The 16,149-nt window shown below is 34.0% G+C and overlaps 1 protein-coding gene and 1 long non-coding RNA gene across 4 annotated transcripts in view; one reads left to right on the forward strand and one right to left on the reverse strand.

Annotated features, from left to right (window-relative positions):
- Positions 1–16,149, reverse strand: part of LOC127962265 (uncharacterized) — a 72,865-nt gene that overhangs the window by 19,932 nt on the left and 36,784 nt on the right. The window lies entirely within an intron of this gene.
- The window catches only part of LOC127962288 (uncharacterized), a 153,310-nt gene that overhangs the window by 10,600 nt on the left and 126,561 nt on the right, over positions 1–16,149 (forward strand). The window contains exons 2-5 of one of the 3 annotated variants that reach the window (XR_008154543.1): positions 4,666–4,739; positions 8,056–8,129; positions 15,261–15,339; positions 15,465–15,546. This is a non-coding gene — a long non-coding RNA (uncharacterized LOC127962288). Of the gene's footprint in view, positions 1–4,554; positions 4,740–8,055; positions 8,130–15,260; positions 15,340–15,464; positions 15,547–16,149 lie in introns of those variants that run through there. The other 2 variants (XR_008154542.1, XR_008154544.1) reach the window with 2 other exon arrangements.

Raw genomic sequence — 16,149 nt, forward strand, 5'->3', positions numbered from 1 at the left:
TGCTAAAAACACAAATAAGTGTGTGAAAGTAAAAAAAAAAATGGGTCTGTGAAGATAGTAACACAAAAAAGTGTACACTAAAACAAAAAAATTAAACTTATTAGAGTGTGTAAGGGAAGATGAAAGAGTGCTTAAATTCAAAAAATGCACATTTAAGTGCTTGATATATTCAAAGAAAAGGCTCTGAAAAATTTAAAAATTCAAAAATAAACAAATTGGCCTCGGGCCTTCGAGGTGGCCTCTTCCTGGGCAGAGAAAAATTATGGGGGCAAAGTGAAAGCAGACACTGTAGAACAAGCAGAAGCTCTTATCACAGCTGAATTGTTTGAGGAGGAAACATTGGCACATCCACAAAGCCCAGGAAATCAGGGACCAGCGGGTGTCTGCGTTCACTTTGCCCCCATAATTTTTCTCTGCCCAGGAAGAGGCCACCTCGAAGGCCCGAGGCCAATTTGTTTATTTTTGAATTTTGAATTTTTTTTATATTTTAGGCAAAAACAAATAGCTCAAAGTTAATGATGGATTCTTTTATTACAAACACACAGATTTTTGCTTCACGTGACGTTAATTGATGGACTGGAGTCATGTGGATTACTTGTGGATTATTGTGATGGTCATGTGGATTAATATGTTTAGTAAAATAAAACAAAGGGGTGCTTAAAACACAAATAAGTGTGTGAAAGTAAAAAAAAATAAATGGGTCTGTGAAGATAGTAACACAAAAAAGTGTACACTAAAACAAAAAAATTAAAAATAATAAAAATTCAAAAATAAACAAATTGGCCTCGGGCCTTCGAGGTGGCCTCTTCCTGGGCAGAGAAAAATTATGGGGGCAAAGTGAACGCAGACACTGTACACTTACACACTCTAATAAGTTTAATTTTTTTGTTTTAGTGTACACTTTTTTGTGTTACTATCTTCACAGACCCATTTTTTTTTTACTTTCACACACTTATTTGTGTTTTTAGCACCCCTTTGTTTTATTTTACAACACATATTAATCCACATGACCATCACAATAATCCACAAGTAATCCACATGACTCCAGTCCATCAATTAACGTCATGTGAAGCAAAAAGCTGTGTGTTTGTAATAAAAGAATCCATCATTAACTTTAAACTATTTGTTTTTGCCTAAAATATGAGATTTTAAACTATATACAAGTACACAAGCCTTTTATCGCGACGTTTCGACAGCTTTCTGTGTCTTCTTCAGGCATGACTTGTGTAAAATAAATGTTTTCTTCTCTGAGCTCAATTTAATTTTTTAGAATTAAAAGCTCCTCCCTTCTGTTTATTTTGTAATTTTTTAAAATTTTCAGAGCCTTTTCTTTGAATATATCAAGCATCCTTAAAGTGCATTTTTTGAATTTTAGCACTCTTTCATCTTCCCTTACACTCTTATAAGTTTACTTTTTTTGTTTTAGTGTACACTTTTTTTGTGATACTATCTTCACAGACCCAAAATTTTTATTTCTAAACACCATTTAGGCTCCTATATACAAGCAGGGCCTAGGCTCCTCCCCTCTGTTTATTTATGCTGCGGTGCCCGGGGAGGTTTCGGTGCGGGATTTCCACGATGAATCGAACCGACAACCTTACGGTTAGGAGTCAAACTCTCTAACCACTAGGTCGCGACATCGAACAAGTCAATACAGTAAAAAAATGAAAGAGAACACATTGTTTAGGTCTTAAATCTCTTAAAGCCATCAGAAAAAAATTAATAATTCAAAAATAAACAGAGGGGAGGAGCCTAGGCTCTAAGTTTATTTTTTTTGTTTTAGTGTACACAAATTGGGCGATAAAGAAATTGCTAACAATAGTAGGACTATAATAGAGCATGTTTTAGGTTGTTAGGCGTTTAGATGCAGAAATGGACAAAAAAGTGTACACTAAAACAAAAAAATTAAACTTATAAGAGTGTAAGGGAAGATGAAAGAGTGCTTAAATTAAAAAAAATGCACTTTTAAGTGCTTGATATATTCAAAGAAAAGGCTCTGAAAAATTTACAAATTGTCTATTTAATTTTTAAATTTTATTTCTAAACACCATTTAGGCTCCTAGGCATTTAGGGCCTAGGCTCCTCCCCTCTGTTTATTTATGCTGCCATGCCCGGGGAGGGTTCACTGCGTTCACTTTGCCCCCATAATTTTTCTCTGCCCAGGAAGAGGCCACCTCGAAGGCCGAGGCCAATTTGTTTATTTTTGAATTTTTACATTTTTCAGAGCCTTTTCTTTGAATATATCAAGCACTTAAAAGTGCATTTTTTTAATTTAAGCACTCTTTCATCTTCCCTTACACTCTTATAAGTTTAATTTTTTTGTTTTAGTGTAAACTTTTTTGTCCATTTCTGCATCTAAACGCCTAACAACCTAAAACATGCTCTATTATAGTCCTACTATTGTTAGCAATTTCTTTATCGTCCAATTTGTGTTTTGTTTTAGTGTACACTTTTTTTGTGTTACTATCTTCACAGACCCATTTATTTCTTTTTCACTTTCACACACTTATTTGTGTTTTTAGCACCCCTTTGTTTTATTTTACAACACATATTAATCCACATGACCATCACAATAATCCACAAGTAATCCACATGACTCCAGTCCATCAATTAACGTCATGTGAAGCAAAAAGCTGTGTGTTTGTAATAAAAGAATCCATCATTAACTTTAAACTATTTGTTTTTGCCTAAAATATGAGATTTTAAACTATATACAAGTACACAAGCCTTTTATCGCGACGTTTCGACAGCTTTCTGTGTCTTCTTCAGGCATGACTTGTGTAAAATAAATGTTTTCTTCTCTGAAAGTAGGTGACATGCTAGTTTCATCATATGCATGCTCCTGGGAGCATTTTAGGCAGAATTGGTCACTTTTGCATGAAAAGTTACATTGCCACTAGAAATATGCTATTCTCACTCAGAAATGCTGTTCTGAGCTAGATATGCTTTAAAACAGCTAGTTTCATCATATGCATGCTCCTGGGAGCATTTTAGGCAGAATTGGTCACTTTTGCATGAAAAGTTACATTGCCACTAGAAATATGCTATTCTCACTCAGAAACGCTGTTCTGAGCTAGATATGCTTTAAAACAGCTAGTTTCATCATATGCATGCTCCTGGGAGCATTTTAGGCAGAATTGGTCACTTTTGCATGAAAAGTTACATTGCCACGAGAAATATGCTATTCTCACTCAGAAACGCTGTTCTGAGCTAGATATGCTTTAAAACAGCTAGTTTCATCATATGCATGCTCCTGGGAGCATTTTAGGCAGAATTGGTCACTTTTGCATGAAAAGTTACATTGCCACGAGAAATATGCTACTCTCACTCAGAAACGCTGTTCTGAGCTAGATATGCTTTAAAACAGCTAGTTTCATCATATGCATGCTCCTGGGAGCATTTTAGGCAGAATTGGTCACTTTTGCATGAAAAGTTACATTGCCACTAGAAATATGCTATTCTCACTCAGAAACGCTGTTCTGAGCTAGATATGCTTTAAAACAGCTAGTTTCATCATATGCATGCTCCTGGGAGCATTTTAGGCAGAATTGGTCACTTTTGCATGAAAAGTTACATTGCCACTAGAAATATGCTATTCTCACTCAGAAACGCTGTTCTGTGCTAGATATGCTTTAAAACAGCTAGTTTCATCATATGCATGCTCCTGGGAGCATTTTAGGCAGAATTGGTCACTTTTGCATTAAAAGTTACATTGCCACTAGAAATATGCTATTCTCACTCAGAAACGCTGTTCTGCGCTAGATATGCTTTAAAACAGCTAGTTTCATCATATGCATGCTCCTGGGAGCATTTTAGGCAGAATTGGTCACTTTTGCATGAAAAGTTACATTGCCACTAGAAATATGCTATTCTCACTCAGAAACGCTGTTCTGAGCTAGATATGCTTTGAAACAGCTAGTTTCATCATATGCATGCTCCTGGGAGCATTTTAGGCAGAATTGGTCACTTTTGCATGAAAAGTTACATTGCCACTAGAAATATGCTATTCTCACTCAGAAACGCTGTTCTGTGCTAGATATGCTTTAAAACAGCTAGTTTCATCATATGCATGCTCCTGGGAGCATTTTAGGCAGAATTGGTCACTTTTGCATGAAAAGTTACATTGCCACTAGAAATATGCTATTCTCACTCAGAAACACTGTTCTGTGCTAGATATGCTTTAAAACAGCTAGTTTCTTGGCACTTAAAAGTGCATTTTTTTATATCAAGCACTTAAAAGTGCATTTTTTGAATTTAAGCACTCTTTCATCTTTTCTTACACTCTTAGAAGTTTAATTTTGTTTTGTTTTAGTGTACACTTTTTTTGTGTTACTATCTTCACAGACCCATTTATTTCTTTTTCACTTACATACATGGTGTTTAGAAAGAAAATTAAAAAAATTAAATTGAGCTCGGTGAAGAAAATATGTATTTTACACAAGTCATGCCTGAAGAAGACACAGAAGGTTGTCGAAACGTCACGATAAAAGGCTTGTGTACTTGTATATAGTTTAAAATCTCGACAGCTTTCTGTGTCTTCTTTAAGCACTTAAAAGTGCATTTTTTTAATTTAAGCACCCTTTCATCTTCCCTTACACTCTTATAAGTTTAAGAGTCTATTTAGATGACTCTTAACCCATATGTATCTTTTTTGATTTTTTTCAGATGGAGACATCCAGTATGGTTTTCCGTAAAGGGAGACCAGCGAGGCCCAGAGAGAGAGGCACGGGCTGAGTTAGGTAAGTAGAAATCTCTAATTTTATTTCTAAACACCATTTAGGGCCTAGGCTCCTCCCCTCTGTTTATTTATGCTGCGGTGCCCGGGGAGGGTTCGGTGCGGGATTTCCACGATGAATCGAAAGTTTATTTTTTTGTTTTAGTGTACACTTTTTTGTGTTACTATCTTCACAGACCCATTTATTTCTTTTTCACTTACAAGAGTGTAAGGGAAGATGAAAGAGTGCTTAAATTCAAAAAATGCACTTTTAAGTGCTTGATATATTCAAAGAAAAGGCTCTGAAAAATTTAAAAATTCAAAAATAAACAAATTGGCCTCGGTCTTCGAGGTGGCCTCTTCCTGGGCAGAGAAAAATTATGGGGGCAAAATGAACGCAGTGAACCCTCCCCGGGCATGGCAGCATAAATAAACAGAGGGGAGGAGCCTAGGCCCTAAATGCCTAGGAGCCTAAATGGTGTTTAGAAATAAAATTTAAAAATTAAATAGACAATTTGTAAATTTTTCAGAGCCTTTTCTTTGAATATATCAAGAACTTAAAAGTGCATTTTTTTAAATTTAAGCACTCTTTCATCTTCCCTTACACTCTTATAAGTTTAATTTTTTTGTTTTAGTGTACACTTTTTTGTCCATTTCTGCATCTAAACGCCTAACAACCTAAAACATTGATTTTGAAAAGTCCTCGAAGGCCGAGGCCAATTTGTTTATTTTTTAATTTTTAAATTTTTCAGAGCCTTTTCTTTGAATAAAAGCTGTGTGTTTTTTAATAAAAGAATCCATCATTAACTTTAAACTATTTGTTTTTGCCTAAAATATGAGATTTTAAACTATATACAAGTACACAAGCCTTTTATCGCGACGTTTCGACAGCTTTCTGTGTCTTCTTCAGGCATGACTTGTGTAAAATAAATGTTTTCTTCTCTGAGCTCAATTTAATTTTTTAGAATTAAAAGCTCCTCCCCTCTGTTTATTTTGTAATTTTTTTAATTTTCAGAGCCTTTTCTTTGAATATATCAAGCATCTTTAAAGTGCATTTTTTGAATTTAAGCACTCTTTCATCTTCCCTTACACTCTTATAAGTTTACTCTTTTTGTTTTAGTGTACACTTTTTTTGTGATACTATCTTCACAGACCCAAAAATTTTATTTCTAAACACCATTTAGGCTCCTATATACAAGCAGGGCCTAGGCTCCTCCCCTCTGTTTATTTTTGAATTTTTAAATTTTTCAGAGCCTTTTCTTTGAATATATCAAGCACTTAAAAGTGCATTTTTTGAATTTAAGCACTCTTTCATCTTTTCTTACACTCTTAGAAGTTTAATTTTTTTTGTTTAAGTGTACACTTTTTCGTGTTACTATCTTCACAGACCCATTTATTTCTTTTTCACTTACATACATGGTGTTTAGAAAGAAAATTAAAAAAATTAAATTGAGCTCAGTGAAGAAAATATGGTGTTATGTAGCTAATGTATGTGAAATCCCACAAATTATCAAAACTGTGTAAAGTAATGCATAATTTCATTCTAAACCAGCATGCAAAATTTAAGAGAGATAGGGCAAAAAAAAATAACAACAACACTTTAACAGTTATGTTTAAAAACACAGTGTTGTTTGAGTAAATGCAATTTATAACCACTAGATGGCAGCGGAAGACCACTAATGGGCTCATTCATCTAGTACAGTTTTTATGAATTCATGGCAAAACATTAATAAATTAACTGTTATAACATTTTAAATCTCATTGATTTGATGTTTTCCATTTTGATCATACAGATGTATCAGTTTTTACAATTTTGCCACATTATGATTACAGTTTAACCTGAAAATGACATCTAAACTCTAAAAAAGAGAAGACTTGCAATAAGTTTATTGTCACCTATCACTTATTTCAAATACCTATATCTGCAACAAAATGTTTGTGCATATATATGTGTGTCTTTGTGTGTGTGTGTGTGTGTCTGAGTTGTATCTTTTTTTATTTTTTTCAGATGGAGATGTTTTCTTCCCTGAGCTCAATTTAATTTTTTTTAATTTTTGGGTCTGTGAAGATTTTAAACTATATACAAGTACACAAGCCTTTTATCGCGACGTTTCGACAACCTTCTGTGTCTTCTTCAGGCATGACTTGTGTAAAATACATATTTTCTTCACTGAGCTCAATTTAATTTTTACATTTTATTTCTAAACACCATTTAGTCTCCTAGGCATTTAGGGCCTAGGCTCCTCCCCTCTGTTTATTTATGCTGCCATGCCCGGGGAGGGTTCACTGCGTTCACTTTGCCCCCATAATTTTTCTCTGCCCAGGAAGAGGCCACCTCGAAGGCCGAGGCCAATTTGTTTATTTTTGAATTTTTAAATTTTTCAGAGCCTTTTCTTTGAATAAAAGCTGTGTGTTTGTAATAAAAGAATCCATCATTAACTTTAAACTATTTGTTTTTGCCTAAAATATGAGATTTTAAACTATATACAAGTACACAAGCCTTTTATCGCGACGTTTCGACAGCTTTCTGTGTCTTCTTCAGGCATGACTTGTGTAAAATAAATGTTTTCTTCTCTGAGCTCAATTTAATTTTTTATAATTAAAAGCTCCTCCCCTCTGTTTATTTTGTAATTTTTTAAATTTTCAGAGCCTTTTCTTTGAATATATCAAGCATCTTTAAAGTGCATTTTTTGAATTTAAGCACTCTTTCATCTTCCCTTACACTCTTATTAGTTTACTCTTTTTGTTTTAGTGTACACTTTTTTTGTGATACTATCTTCACAGACCCAAAAATGTTATTTCTAAACACCATTTAGGCTCCTATATACAAGCAGGGCCTAGGCTCCTCCCCTCTGTTTATTTTTGAATTTTTAAATTTTTCAGAGCCTTTTCTTTGAATATATCAAGCACTTAAAAGTGCATTTTTTGAATTTAAGCACTCTTTCATCTTTTCTTACACTCTTAGAAGTTTAATATTTTTTGTTTTAGTGTACACTTTTTTGTGTTACTATCTTCACAGACCCATTTATTTCTTTTTCACTTACATACATGGTGTTTAGAAAGAAAATTAAAAAAAATTAAATTGAGCTCAGTGAAGAAAATATGTATTTTACACAAGTCTTGCCTGAAGAAGACACAGAAGGTTGTCGAAACGTCATGATAAAAGGCTTGGGTACTTGTATATAGTTTAAAATCTCGACAGCTTTCTGTGTCTTCTTCAAGCACTTAAAAGTGCATTTTTTGAATTTAAGCACTCTTTCATCTTCCCTTACACTCTTATAAGTTTAAGAGTCTATTTACATGACTCTTAACCCATATGTATCTTTTTTGATTTTTTTCAGATGGAGACATCCAGTATGGTTTTCCGTAAAGGGAGACCAGCGAGGCCCAGAGAGAGAGGCACGGGCTGAGTTAGGTAAGTAGAAATCTCTAATTTTATTTCTAAACACCATTTAGGCTCCTAGGCATTTAGGGCCTAGGCTCCTCCCCTCTGTTTATTTATGCTGCGGTGCCCGGGGAGGGTTCGGTGCGGGATTTCCACGATGAATCGAACCGACAACCTTACGGTTAGGAGTCAAACTCTCTAACCACTAGGTCGCGACATCGAACAAGTCAATACAGTAAAAAAATGAAAGAGAACACATTGTTTAGGTCTTAAATCTCTTAAAGCCATCAGAAAAAATGTAAAAATTCAAAAATAAACGGAGGGGAGGAGCCTAGGCTCTAAGTTTAATTTTTTTTGTTTTAGTGTACACAAATTGGACGATAAAGAAATTGCTAACAATAGTAGGATTATAATAGAGCATGTTTTAGGTTGTTAGGCGTTTAGATGCAGAAATGGACAAAAAATTGTACACTAAAACAAAAAAATTAAACTTAGAGTGTAAGGGAAGATGAAAGAGTGCTTAAATAAAAAAAAATGCACTTTTAAGTGCTTGATATATTCAAAGAAAAGGCTCTGAAAAATTTACAAATTGTCAATTTAATTTTTAAATTTTATTTCTAAACACCATTTAGGCTCCTAGGCATTTAGGGCCTAGGCTCCTCCCCTCTGTTTATTTATGCTGCCATGCCCGGGGAGGGTTCACTGCGTTCACTTTGCCCCCATAATTTTTCTCTGCCCAGGAAGAGGCCACCTCGAAGGCCGAGGCCAATTTGTTTATTTTTGAATTTTTAAATTTTTCAGAGCCTTTTCTTTGAATATATCAAGCACTTAAAAGTGCATTTTTTGAATTTAAGCACTCTTTCATCTTCCCTTACACTCTTATAAGTTAAATTTTTTTGTTTTAGTGTACACTTTTTTGTGTTACTATCTTCACAGACCCATTTATTTCTTTTTCACTTTCACACACTTATTTGTGTTTTTAGCACCCGTTTGTTTTATTTTACAACACATATTAATCCACATGACCATCACAATAATCCACAAGTAATCCACATGACTCCAGTCCATCAATTAACGTCATGTGAAGCAAAAAGCTGTGTGTTTGTAACAAAATAATCCATCATTAACTTTAAACTATTTGTTTTAGCCTAAAATATGAGATTTTAAACTATATACAAGTACACAAGCCTTTTATTGCGACGTTTCGACAGCTTTCTGTGTCTTCTTCAGGCATGACTTGTGTAAAATAAATGTTTTCTTCTCTGAGCTCAATTTAATTTTTTAGAATTAAAAGCTCCTCCCCTCTGTTTATTTTGTAATTTTTAAAATTTTCAGAGCCTTTTCTTTGAATATATCAAGCATCTTTAAAGTGCATTTTTTGAATTTAAGCACTCTTTCATCTTCCCTTACACTCTTATAAGTTTACTCTTTTTGTTTTAGTGTACACTTTCTTTGTGATACTATCTTCACAGACCCAAACATTTTAATTTCTAAACACCATTTAGGCTCCTATATACAAGCAGGGCCTAGGCTCCTCCCCTCTGTTTATTTTTGAATTTTTAAATTTTTCAGAGCCTTTTCTTTGAATATATCAAGCACTTAAAAGTGCATTTTTTTAATTTAAGCACTCTTTCATCTTTTCTTACACTCTTAGAAGTTTAATTTTTTTTGTTTTAGTGTACACTTTTTTGTGTTACTATCTTCACAGACCCATGTATTTATTTTTCACTTACATACATGGTGTTTAGAAAGAAAATTTAAAAATTTAAATTGAGCTCAGTGAAGAAAATATGTATTTTACACAAGTCATGCCTGAAGAAGACACAGAAGGTTGTCGAAACGTCACGATAAAAGGCTTGGGTACTTGTATATAGTTTAAAATCTCGACAGCTTTCTGTGTCTTCTTCAAGCACTTAAAAGTGCTTTTTTTTTATTTAAGCACTCTTTCATCTTACACTCTTATAAGTTTAAGAGTCTATTTACATGACTCTTAACCCATATGTATCTTTTTTTATTTTTTTCAGATGGAGACATCCAGTATGGTTTTCCGTAAAGGGAGATCAGCGAGGCCCAGAGAGAGAGGCACGGGCTGAGTTAGGTAAGTAGAAATCTCTAATTTTATTTCTAAACACCATTTAGGCTCCTAGGCATTTAGGGCCTAGGCTCCTCCCCTCTGTTTATTTATGCTGCGGTGCCCGGGGAGGGTTCGGTGCGGGATTTCCACGATGAATCGAACCGACAACCTTTTCTTTGAATATATCAAGCACTTAAAAGTGCATTTTTTTTATTTAAGCACTCTTTCATCTTCCCTTACACTCTTATAAGTTACATTTTTTTTGTTTTAGTGTACACTTTTTTTGTGTTACTATCTTCACAGACCCATTTTTTTTTTTTTTACTTTCACACACTTATTTGTGTTTTTAGCACCCCTTTGTTTTATTTTACAACACATATTAATCCACATGACCATCACAATAATCCACAAGTAATCCACATGACTCCAGTCCATCAATTAACGTCATGTGAAGCAAAAAGCTGTGTGTTTGTAATAAGAGAATCCATCATTAACTTTGAACTATTTGTTTTTGCCTAAAATATGAGATTTTAAACTGTGATAAGAGCTTCTGCTTGTTCTACAGTGTCTGCGTTCACTTTGCCCCCATAATTTTTCTCTGCCCAGGAAGAGGCCACCTCGAAGGCCCAAGGCCAATTTGTTTATTTTTGAATTTAAAAATATAAATTTTTTTTTTAATAAAATAAATGTTTTCTTCTCTGAGCTCAATTTATTTTTTTAGTAGGGGGAGCTACTGTAGCAGTTGGGGGTCTGGAGGCTGCCACTTGCGCATATGTGTGAGGGCCCGCTGGTCCCTGATTTCCTGGGCTTTGTGGATGTGGCACTGTTTCCTCCTCAAACAATTCAGCTGTGATAAGAGCTTCTGCTTGTTCTACAGTGTCTGCGTTCACTTTGCCCCCATAATTTTTCTCTGCCCAGGAAGAGGCCACCTCGAAGGCCCGAGGCCAATTTGTTTATTTTTGAATATATCAAGCACTTAAAAGTGCATTTTTTGAATTTAAGCACTCTTTCATCTTCCCTTACACTCTTATAAGTTTAATTTTTTTGTTTTAGTGCACACTTTTTTGTGTTACTATCTTAACAGACCCATTTATTTCTTTTTCACTTTCACACACTTATTTGTGTTTTTAGCACCCCTTTGTTTTATTTTACAACACATATTAATCCACATGACCATCACAATAATCCACAAGTAATCCACATGACTCCAGTCCATCAATTAACGTCATGTGAAGCAAAAAGCTGTGTGTTTGTAATAAAAGAATCCATCATTAACTTTAAACTATTTGTTTTTGCCTAAAATATGAGATTTTAAACTATATACAAGTACACAAGCCTTTTATCGCGACGTTTCGACAGCTTTCTGTGTCTTCTTCAGGCATGACTTGTGTAAAATAAATGTTTTCTTCTCTGAGCTCAATTTAATTTTTATAGAATTAAAAGCTCCTCTCCTCTGTTTATTTTGTAATTTTTAAAATTTTCAGAGCCTTTTCTTTGAATATATCAAGCATATTTAAAGTGCATTTTTTGAATTTTAGCACTCTTTCATCTTCCCTTACACTCTTATAAGTTTACTTTTTTTGTTTTAGTGTACACTTTTTTTGTGTTACTATCTTGCCCTCAGTGTGTCCCCTTGTCAGCAATGTGGGGGATGTTTGGACCTCTATGTATGTGTCTAATATAGAGAACATTTAAACACAAATAATAATTCTTAATAAATATGAGTGAAAGTCAGCTGATGGTTTGTTGACCTCTTTTTGCCAGCCTGGGGTTTCTGAGCCTCTGTTTGCAGAAGTGTTATAACATTTTACATCTCATTGAATCAATGTTTTCCATTTTGTTCATACATACACATCATTTTTTACAATTTTGCCACATTGTGATTACAGTGAAACCTGAATGACATCTAAACACTTAAAAACTAAAAATTTAAAATTCATCCATACATCCTGGTTGGCCGAGACCACCCCAGAGGCACAAAGGCCTATTAATACAAATAGAAATCCCACAAATTATCAAAACTGTGTAAAGTAATGCATAATTTCATTCTAAACAAGCATGCAAAATTTAAGAGAGATAGGGCAAAAAAAAAATAACAACAACACTTTAACAGTTATGTTTAAAAACACAGTGTTGTTTGAGTAAATGCAATTTATAACCACTAGATGGCAGCGGAAGACCACTAATGGGCTCATTCATCTAGTACAGTTTTTATGAATTCATGGCAAAACATTAATAAATTAACTGTTATAACATTTTAAATCTCATTGATTTGATGTTTTCCATTTTGATCATACAGATGTATCAGTTTTTACAATTTTGCCACATTATGATTACAGTTTAACCTGAAAATGACATCTAAACTCTAAAAAAGAGAAGACTTGCAATAAGTTTATTGTCACCTATCACTTATTTCAAATACCTATATCTGCAACAAAATGTTTGTGCATATATATGTGTGTCTTTGTGTGTGTGTGTGTGTGTGTGTGTGTGTGTGTGTGTGTGTATCTGAGTTGTATCTTTTTTTATTTTTTTCAGATGGAGATGTTTTCTTCCCTGAGCTCAATTTAATTTTTTTACATTTTTGGGTCTGTGAAGATTTTAAACTATATACAAGTACACAAGCCTTTTATCGCGACGTTTCAACAACCTTCTGTGTCTTCTTCAGGCATGACTTGTGTAAAATACATATTTTCTTCACTGAGCTCAATTTAATTTTTACATTTTATTTATATACATTTATTGTCACCTATCACTTATTTCAAATACCTATATCTGCAACAAAATGTTTGTGCATATATATGTGTGTCTTTGTGTGTGTGTGTGTGTCTGAGTTGTATCTTTTTTTATTTTTTTCAGATGGAGATATTTTCTTCCCTGAGCTCAATTTAATTTTTTTTTATTTTTGGGTCTGTGAAGATTTTAAACTATATACAAGAACACAAGCCTTTTATCGCGACGTTTCGACAACCTTCTGTGTCTTCTTCAGGCATGACTTGTGTAAAATACATATTTTCTTCACTGAGCTCAATTTAATTTTTAAATTTTATTTCTAAACACCATTTAGGCTCCTAAGCATTTAGGGCCTAGGCTCCTCCCCTCTGTTTATTTATGCTGCCATGCCCGGGGAGGGTTCACTGCGTTCACTTTGCCCCCATAATTTTTCTCTGCCCAGGAAGAGGCCACCTCGAAGGCCGAGGCCAATTTGTTTATTTTTGAATTTTTTAATTTTTCAGAGCCTTTTCTTTGAATAAAAGCTGTGTGTTTGTAATAAAAGAATCCATCATTAACTTTAAACTATTTGTTTTTGCCTAAAATATGAGATTTTAAACTATATACAAGTACACAAGCCTTTTATCGCGACGTTTCGACAGCTTTCTGTGTCTTCTTCAGGCATGACTTGTGTAAAATAAATGTTTTCTTCTCTGAGCTCAATTTAATTTTTTAGAATTAAAAGCTCCTCCCCTCTGTTTATTTTGTAATTTAAAACATTTTCAGAGCCTTTTCTTTGAATATATCAAGCATCTTTAAAGTGCATTTTTTTAATTTAAGCACTCTTTCATCTTCCCTTACACTCTTATAAGTTTACTCTTTTTGTTTTAGTGTACACTTTTTTTGTGATACTATCTTCACAGACCCAAAAATTTTATTTCTAAACACCATTTAGGCTCCTATATACAAGCAGGGCCTAGGCTCCTCCCCTCTGTTTATTTTTGAATTTTTAAATTATTCAGAGCCTTTTCTTTGAATATATCAAGCACTTAAAAGTGCATTTTTTGAATTTAAGCACTCTTTCATCTTTTCTTACACTCTTAGAAGTTTAATTTTTTTTTTGTTTTAGTGTACACTTTTTTGTGTTACTATCTTCACAGACCCATTTTTTTTTTTACTTTCACACACTTATTTGTGTTTTTAGCACCCCTTTGTTTTATTTTACAACACATATTAATCCACATGACCATCACAATAATCCACAAGTAATCCACATGACTCCAGTCCATCAATTAACGTCATGTGAAGCAAAAAGCTGTGTGTTTGTAATAAGAGAATCCATCATTAACTTTGAACTATTTGTTTTTGCCTAAAATATGAGATTTTAAACTGTGATAAGAGCTTCTGCTTGTTCTACAGTGTCTGCGTTCACTTTGCCCCCATAATTTTTCTCTGCCCAGGAAGAGGCCACCTCGAAGGCCGTGGCCAATTTGTTTATTTTTTAATTTTTAAATTATTCAGAGCCTTTTCTTTGAATATATCAAGCACTTAAAAGTGCATTTTTTGAATTTAAGCACTCTTTCATCTTTTCTTACACTCTTAGAAGTTTAATTTTTTTTTGTTTTAGTGTACACTTTTTTGTGTTACTATCTTCACAGACCCATTTTTTTTTTTTTACTTTCACACACTTTTAGGCATAGATTCAGAGTGACCCTGACTACCACTGTATTAATATTCAAGGCATTTTACTGTATAGTTTTGGAGAAAACTAAAAGCAAATTCACCCAAAACATCGAACTCCATTGTTGCACTTGCACTTTTTCCCATTTTCCAACATTCATAAAAAGGGTTGCTTTATAGGTTAGCTCATTCTTTTAATGTATATGTACACTGTAAACCCTAATGTAAAGAAATCAAGTTAACATAACTTCACATTACTTATAACACCCAGTTTTGCCATCAAAACTTAAACAGGTGTGTTTAAATTACTCATTGGCAGGAAAAATCTTTTGAATTAAGATTTTAAGTGTTATTAACTCAGAATTTCCAATTATTTAAATTATTCGGTACGTCTCTGTTTAAAAATGATTGGTCACGCTTGAAATTCTGCCTTGACAACAGCGCCGATTGGCCAATATAACACAAGGCGGGAATTTTTTGTCGAATTTGCTGAAGACGCAGCACTGACTGCAGAACACAGTCATTTGCAGGAACACCTGAAAGAACAAATAAATAATAAAGTTTAAATGTTAAATAGGTAAGTAAAGGTTTAAACGCAACGCATAGATATACACACGCTGTTTTTTTTATTTCCTTATACGTTTTATTGCCATGTTATTTGCATGTTGAAAATACTTTCCGTTTTACTCTGGCAGCGGGCCAGCTGCACAAGCAGCCAGACAGGCGTTAAAGCAGGCGGGAAGAGAGTCGTCGTGAAAGACCCAGAGTATGCTGGTAGGTAGAATAATGGAAAAATATATATTTAAATTTTGCTTAGTTGCCTTTGAGTATTGAGCCTTGAGTATGAGTGTTACCAACTTTCTGTAAGAACATCTGAATTTCCCGTTTTCCTCCTGCAGGGACAGTAACATTAGCAGGCAGGTGGTTATGAAGCAGACGAGGAGGGGGAAGAGTCGAGGCCACAGGAGTAACGTTACGCTGGTAAATTTTGATTTATTGTCTGTTAAATGTTTTTTTTTTTTTTATATATACGAATGGACTTTAGGTATAAATGCATTTAAGTTAAAACCCCCTAACTTCCAAACATAGCCAATGTTTTACAGACTAACTTAGCGCTGTTGTTTACAATAGGCCTAAGCGTGATATTGCGGCTCGAGCTTCGAGATAAATCTATTTCCAGACTCTTTGTGTAATTTGTGAAAGGACTTTTCTTTTATTTGGTGTAAAATTGTGCTGCCGCTTGAATACTGACTTATGCCTAACGTTAATCGTTACAAGAATTTCTTTGGCCGGTATGTTTACTAAAAACCGCAGACCTTTTCCCGCCTGCGACACATTTACAGAGATTTTATTAATTAATGAATAGTTATGTGGAAGGAAATTTTATGAAATGATAGGTCTATGCAAGAAACTAAACCTCATATTTATACCTCATTACCTTTAATCCACAGCCTCTGCAAACAAAGCTGAATTTGTTTACTACAGTCTGTAACACAAGCGTAAAGATGTAACGTTATATCAAACTTTGAGAATCTGTCAATCTTCCCGATTTGAGATCACACATGTGAATGTCATTTTGCTTTT

This window comes from Carassius gibelio, chromosome B7, assembly GCF_023724105.1.
Source record: "Carassius gibelio isolate Cgi1373 ecotype wild population from Czech Republic chromosome B7, carGib1.2-hapl.c, whole genome shotgun sequence".
Classification (NCBI taxonomy): domain Eukaryota; kingdom Metazoa; phylum Chordata; class Actinopteri; order Cypriniformes; family Cyprinidae; genus Carassius; species Carassius gibelio.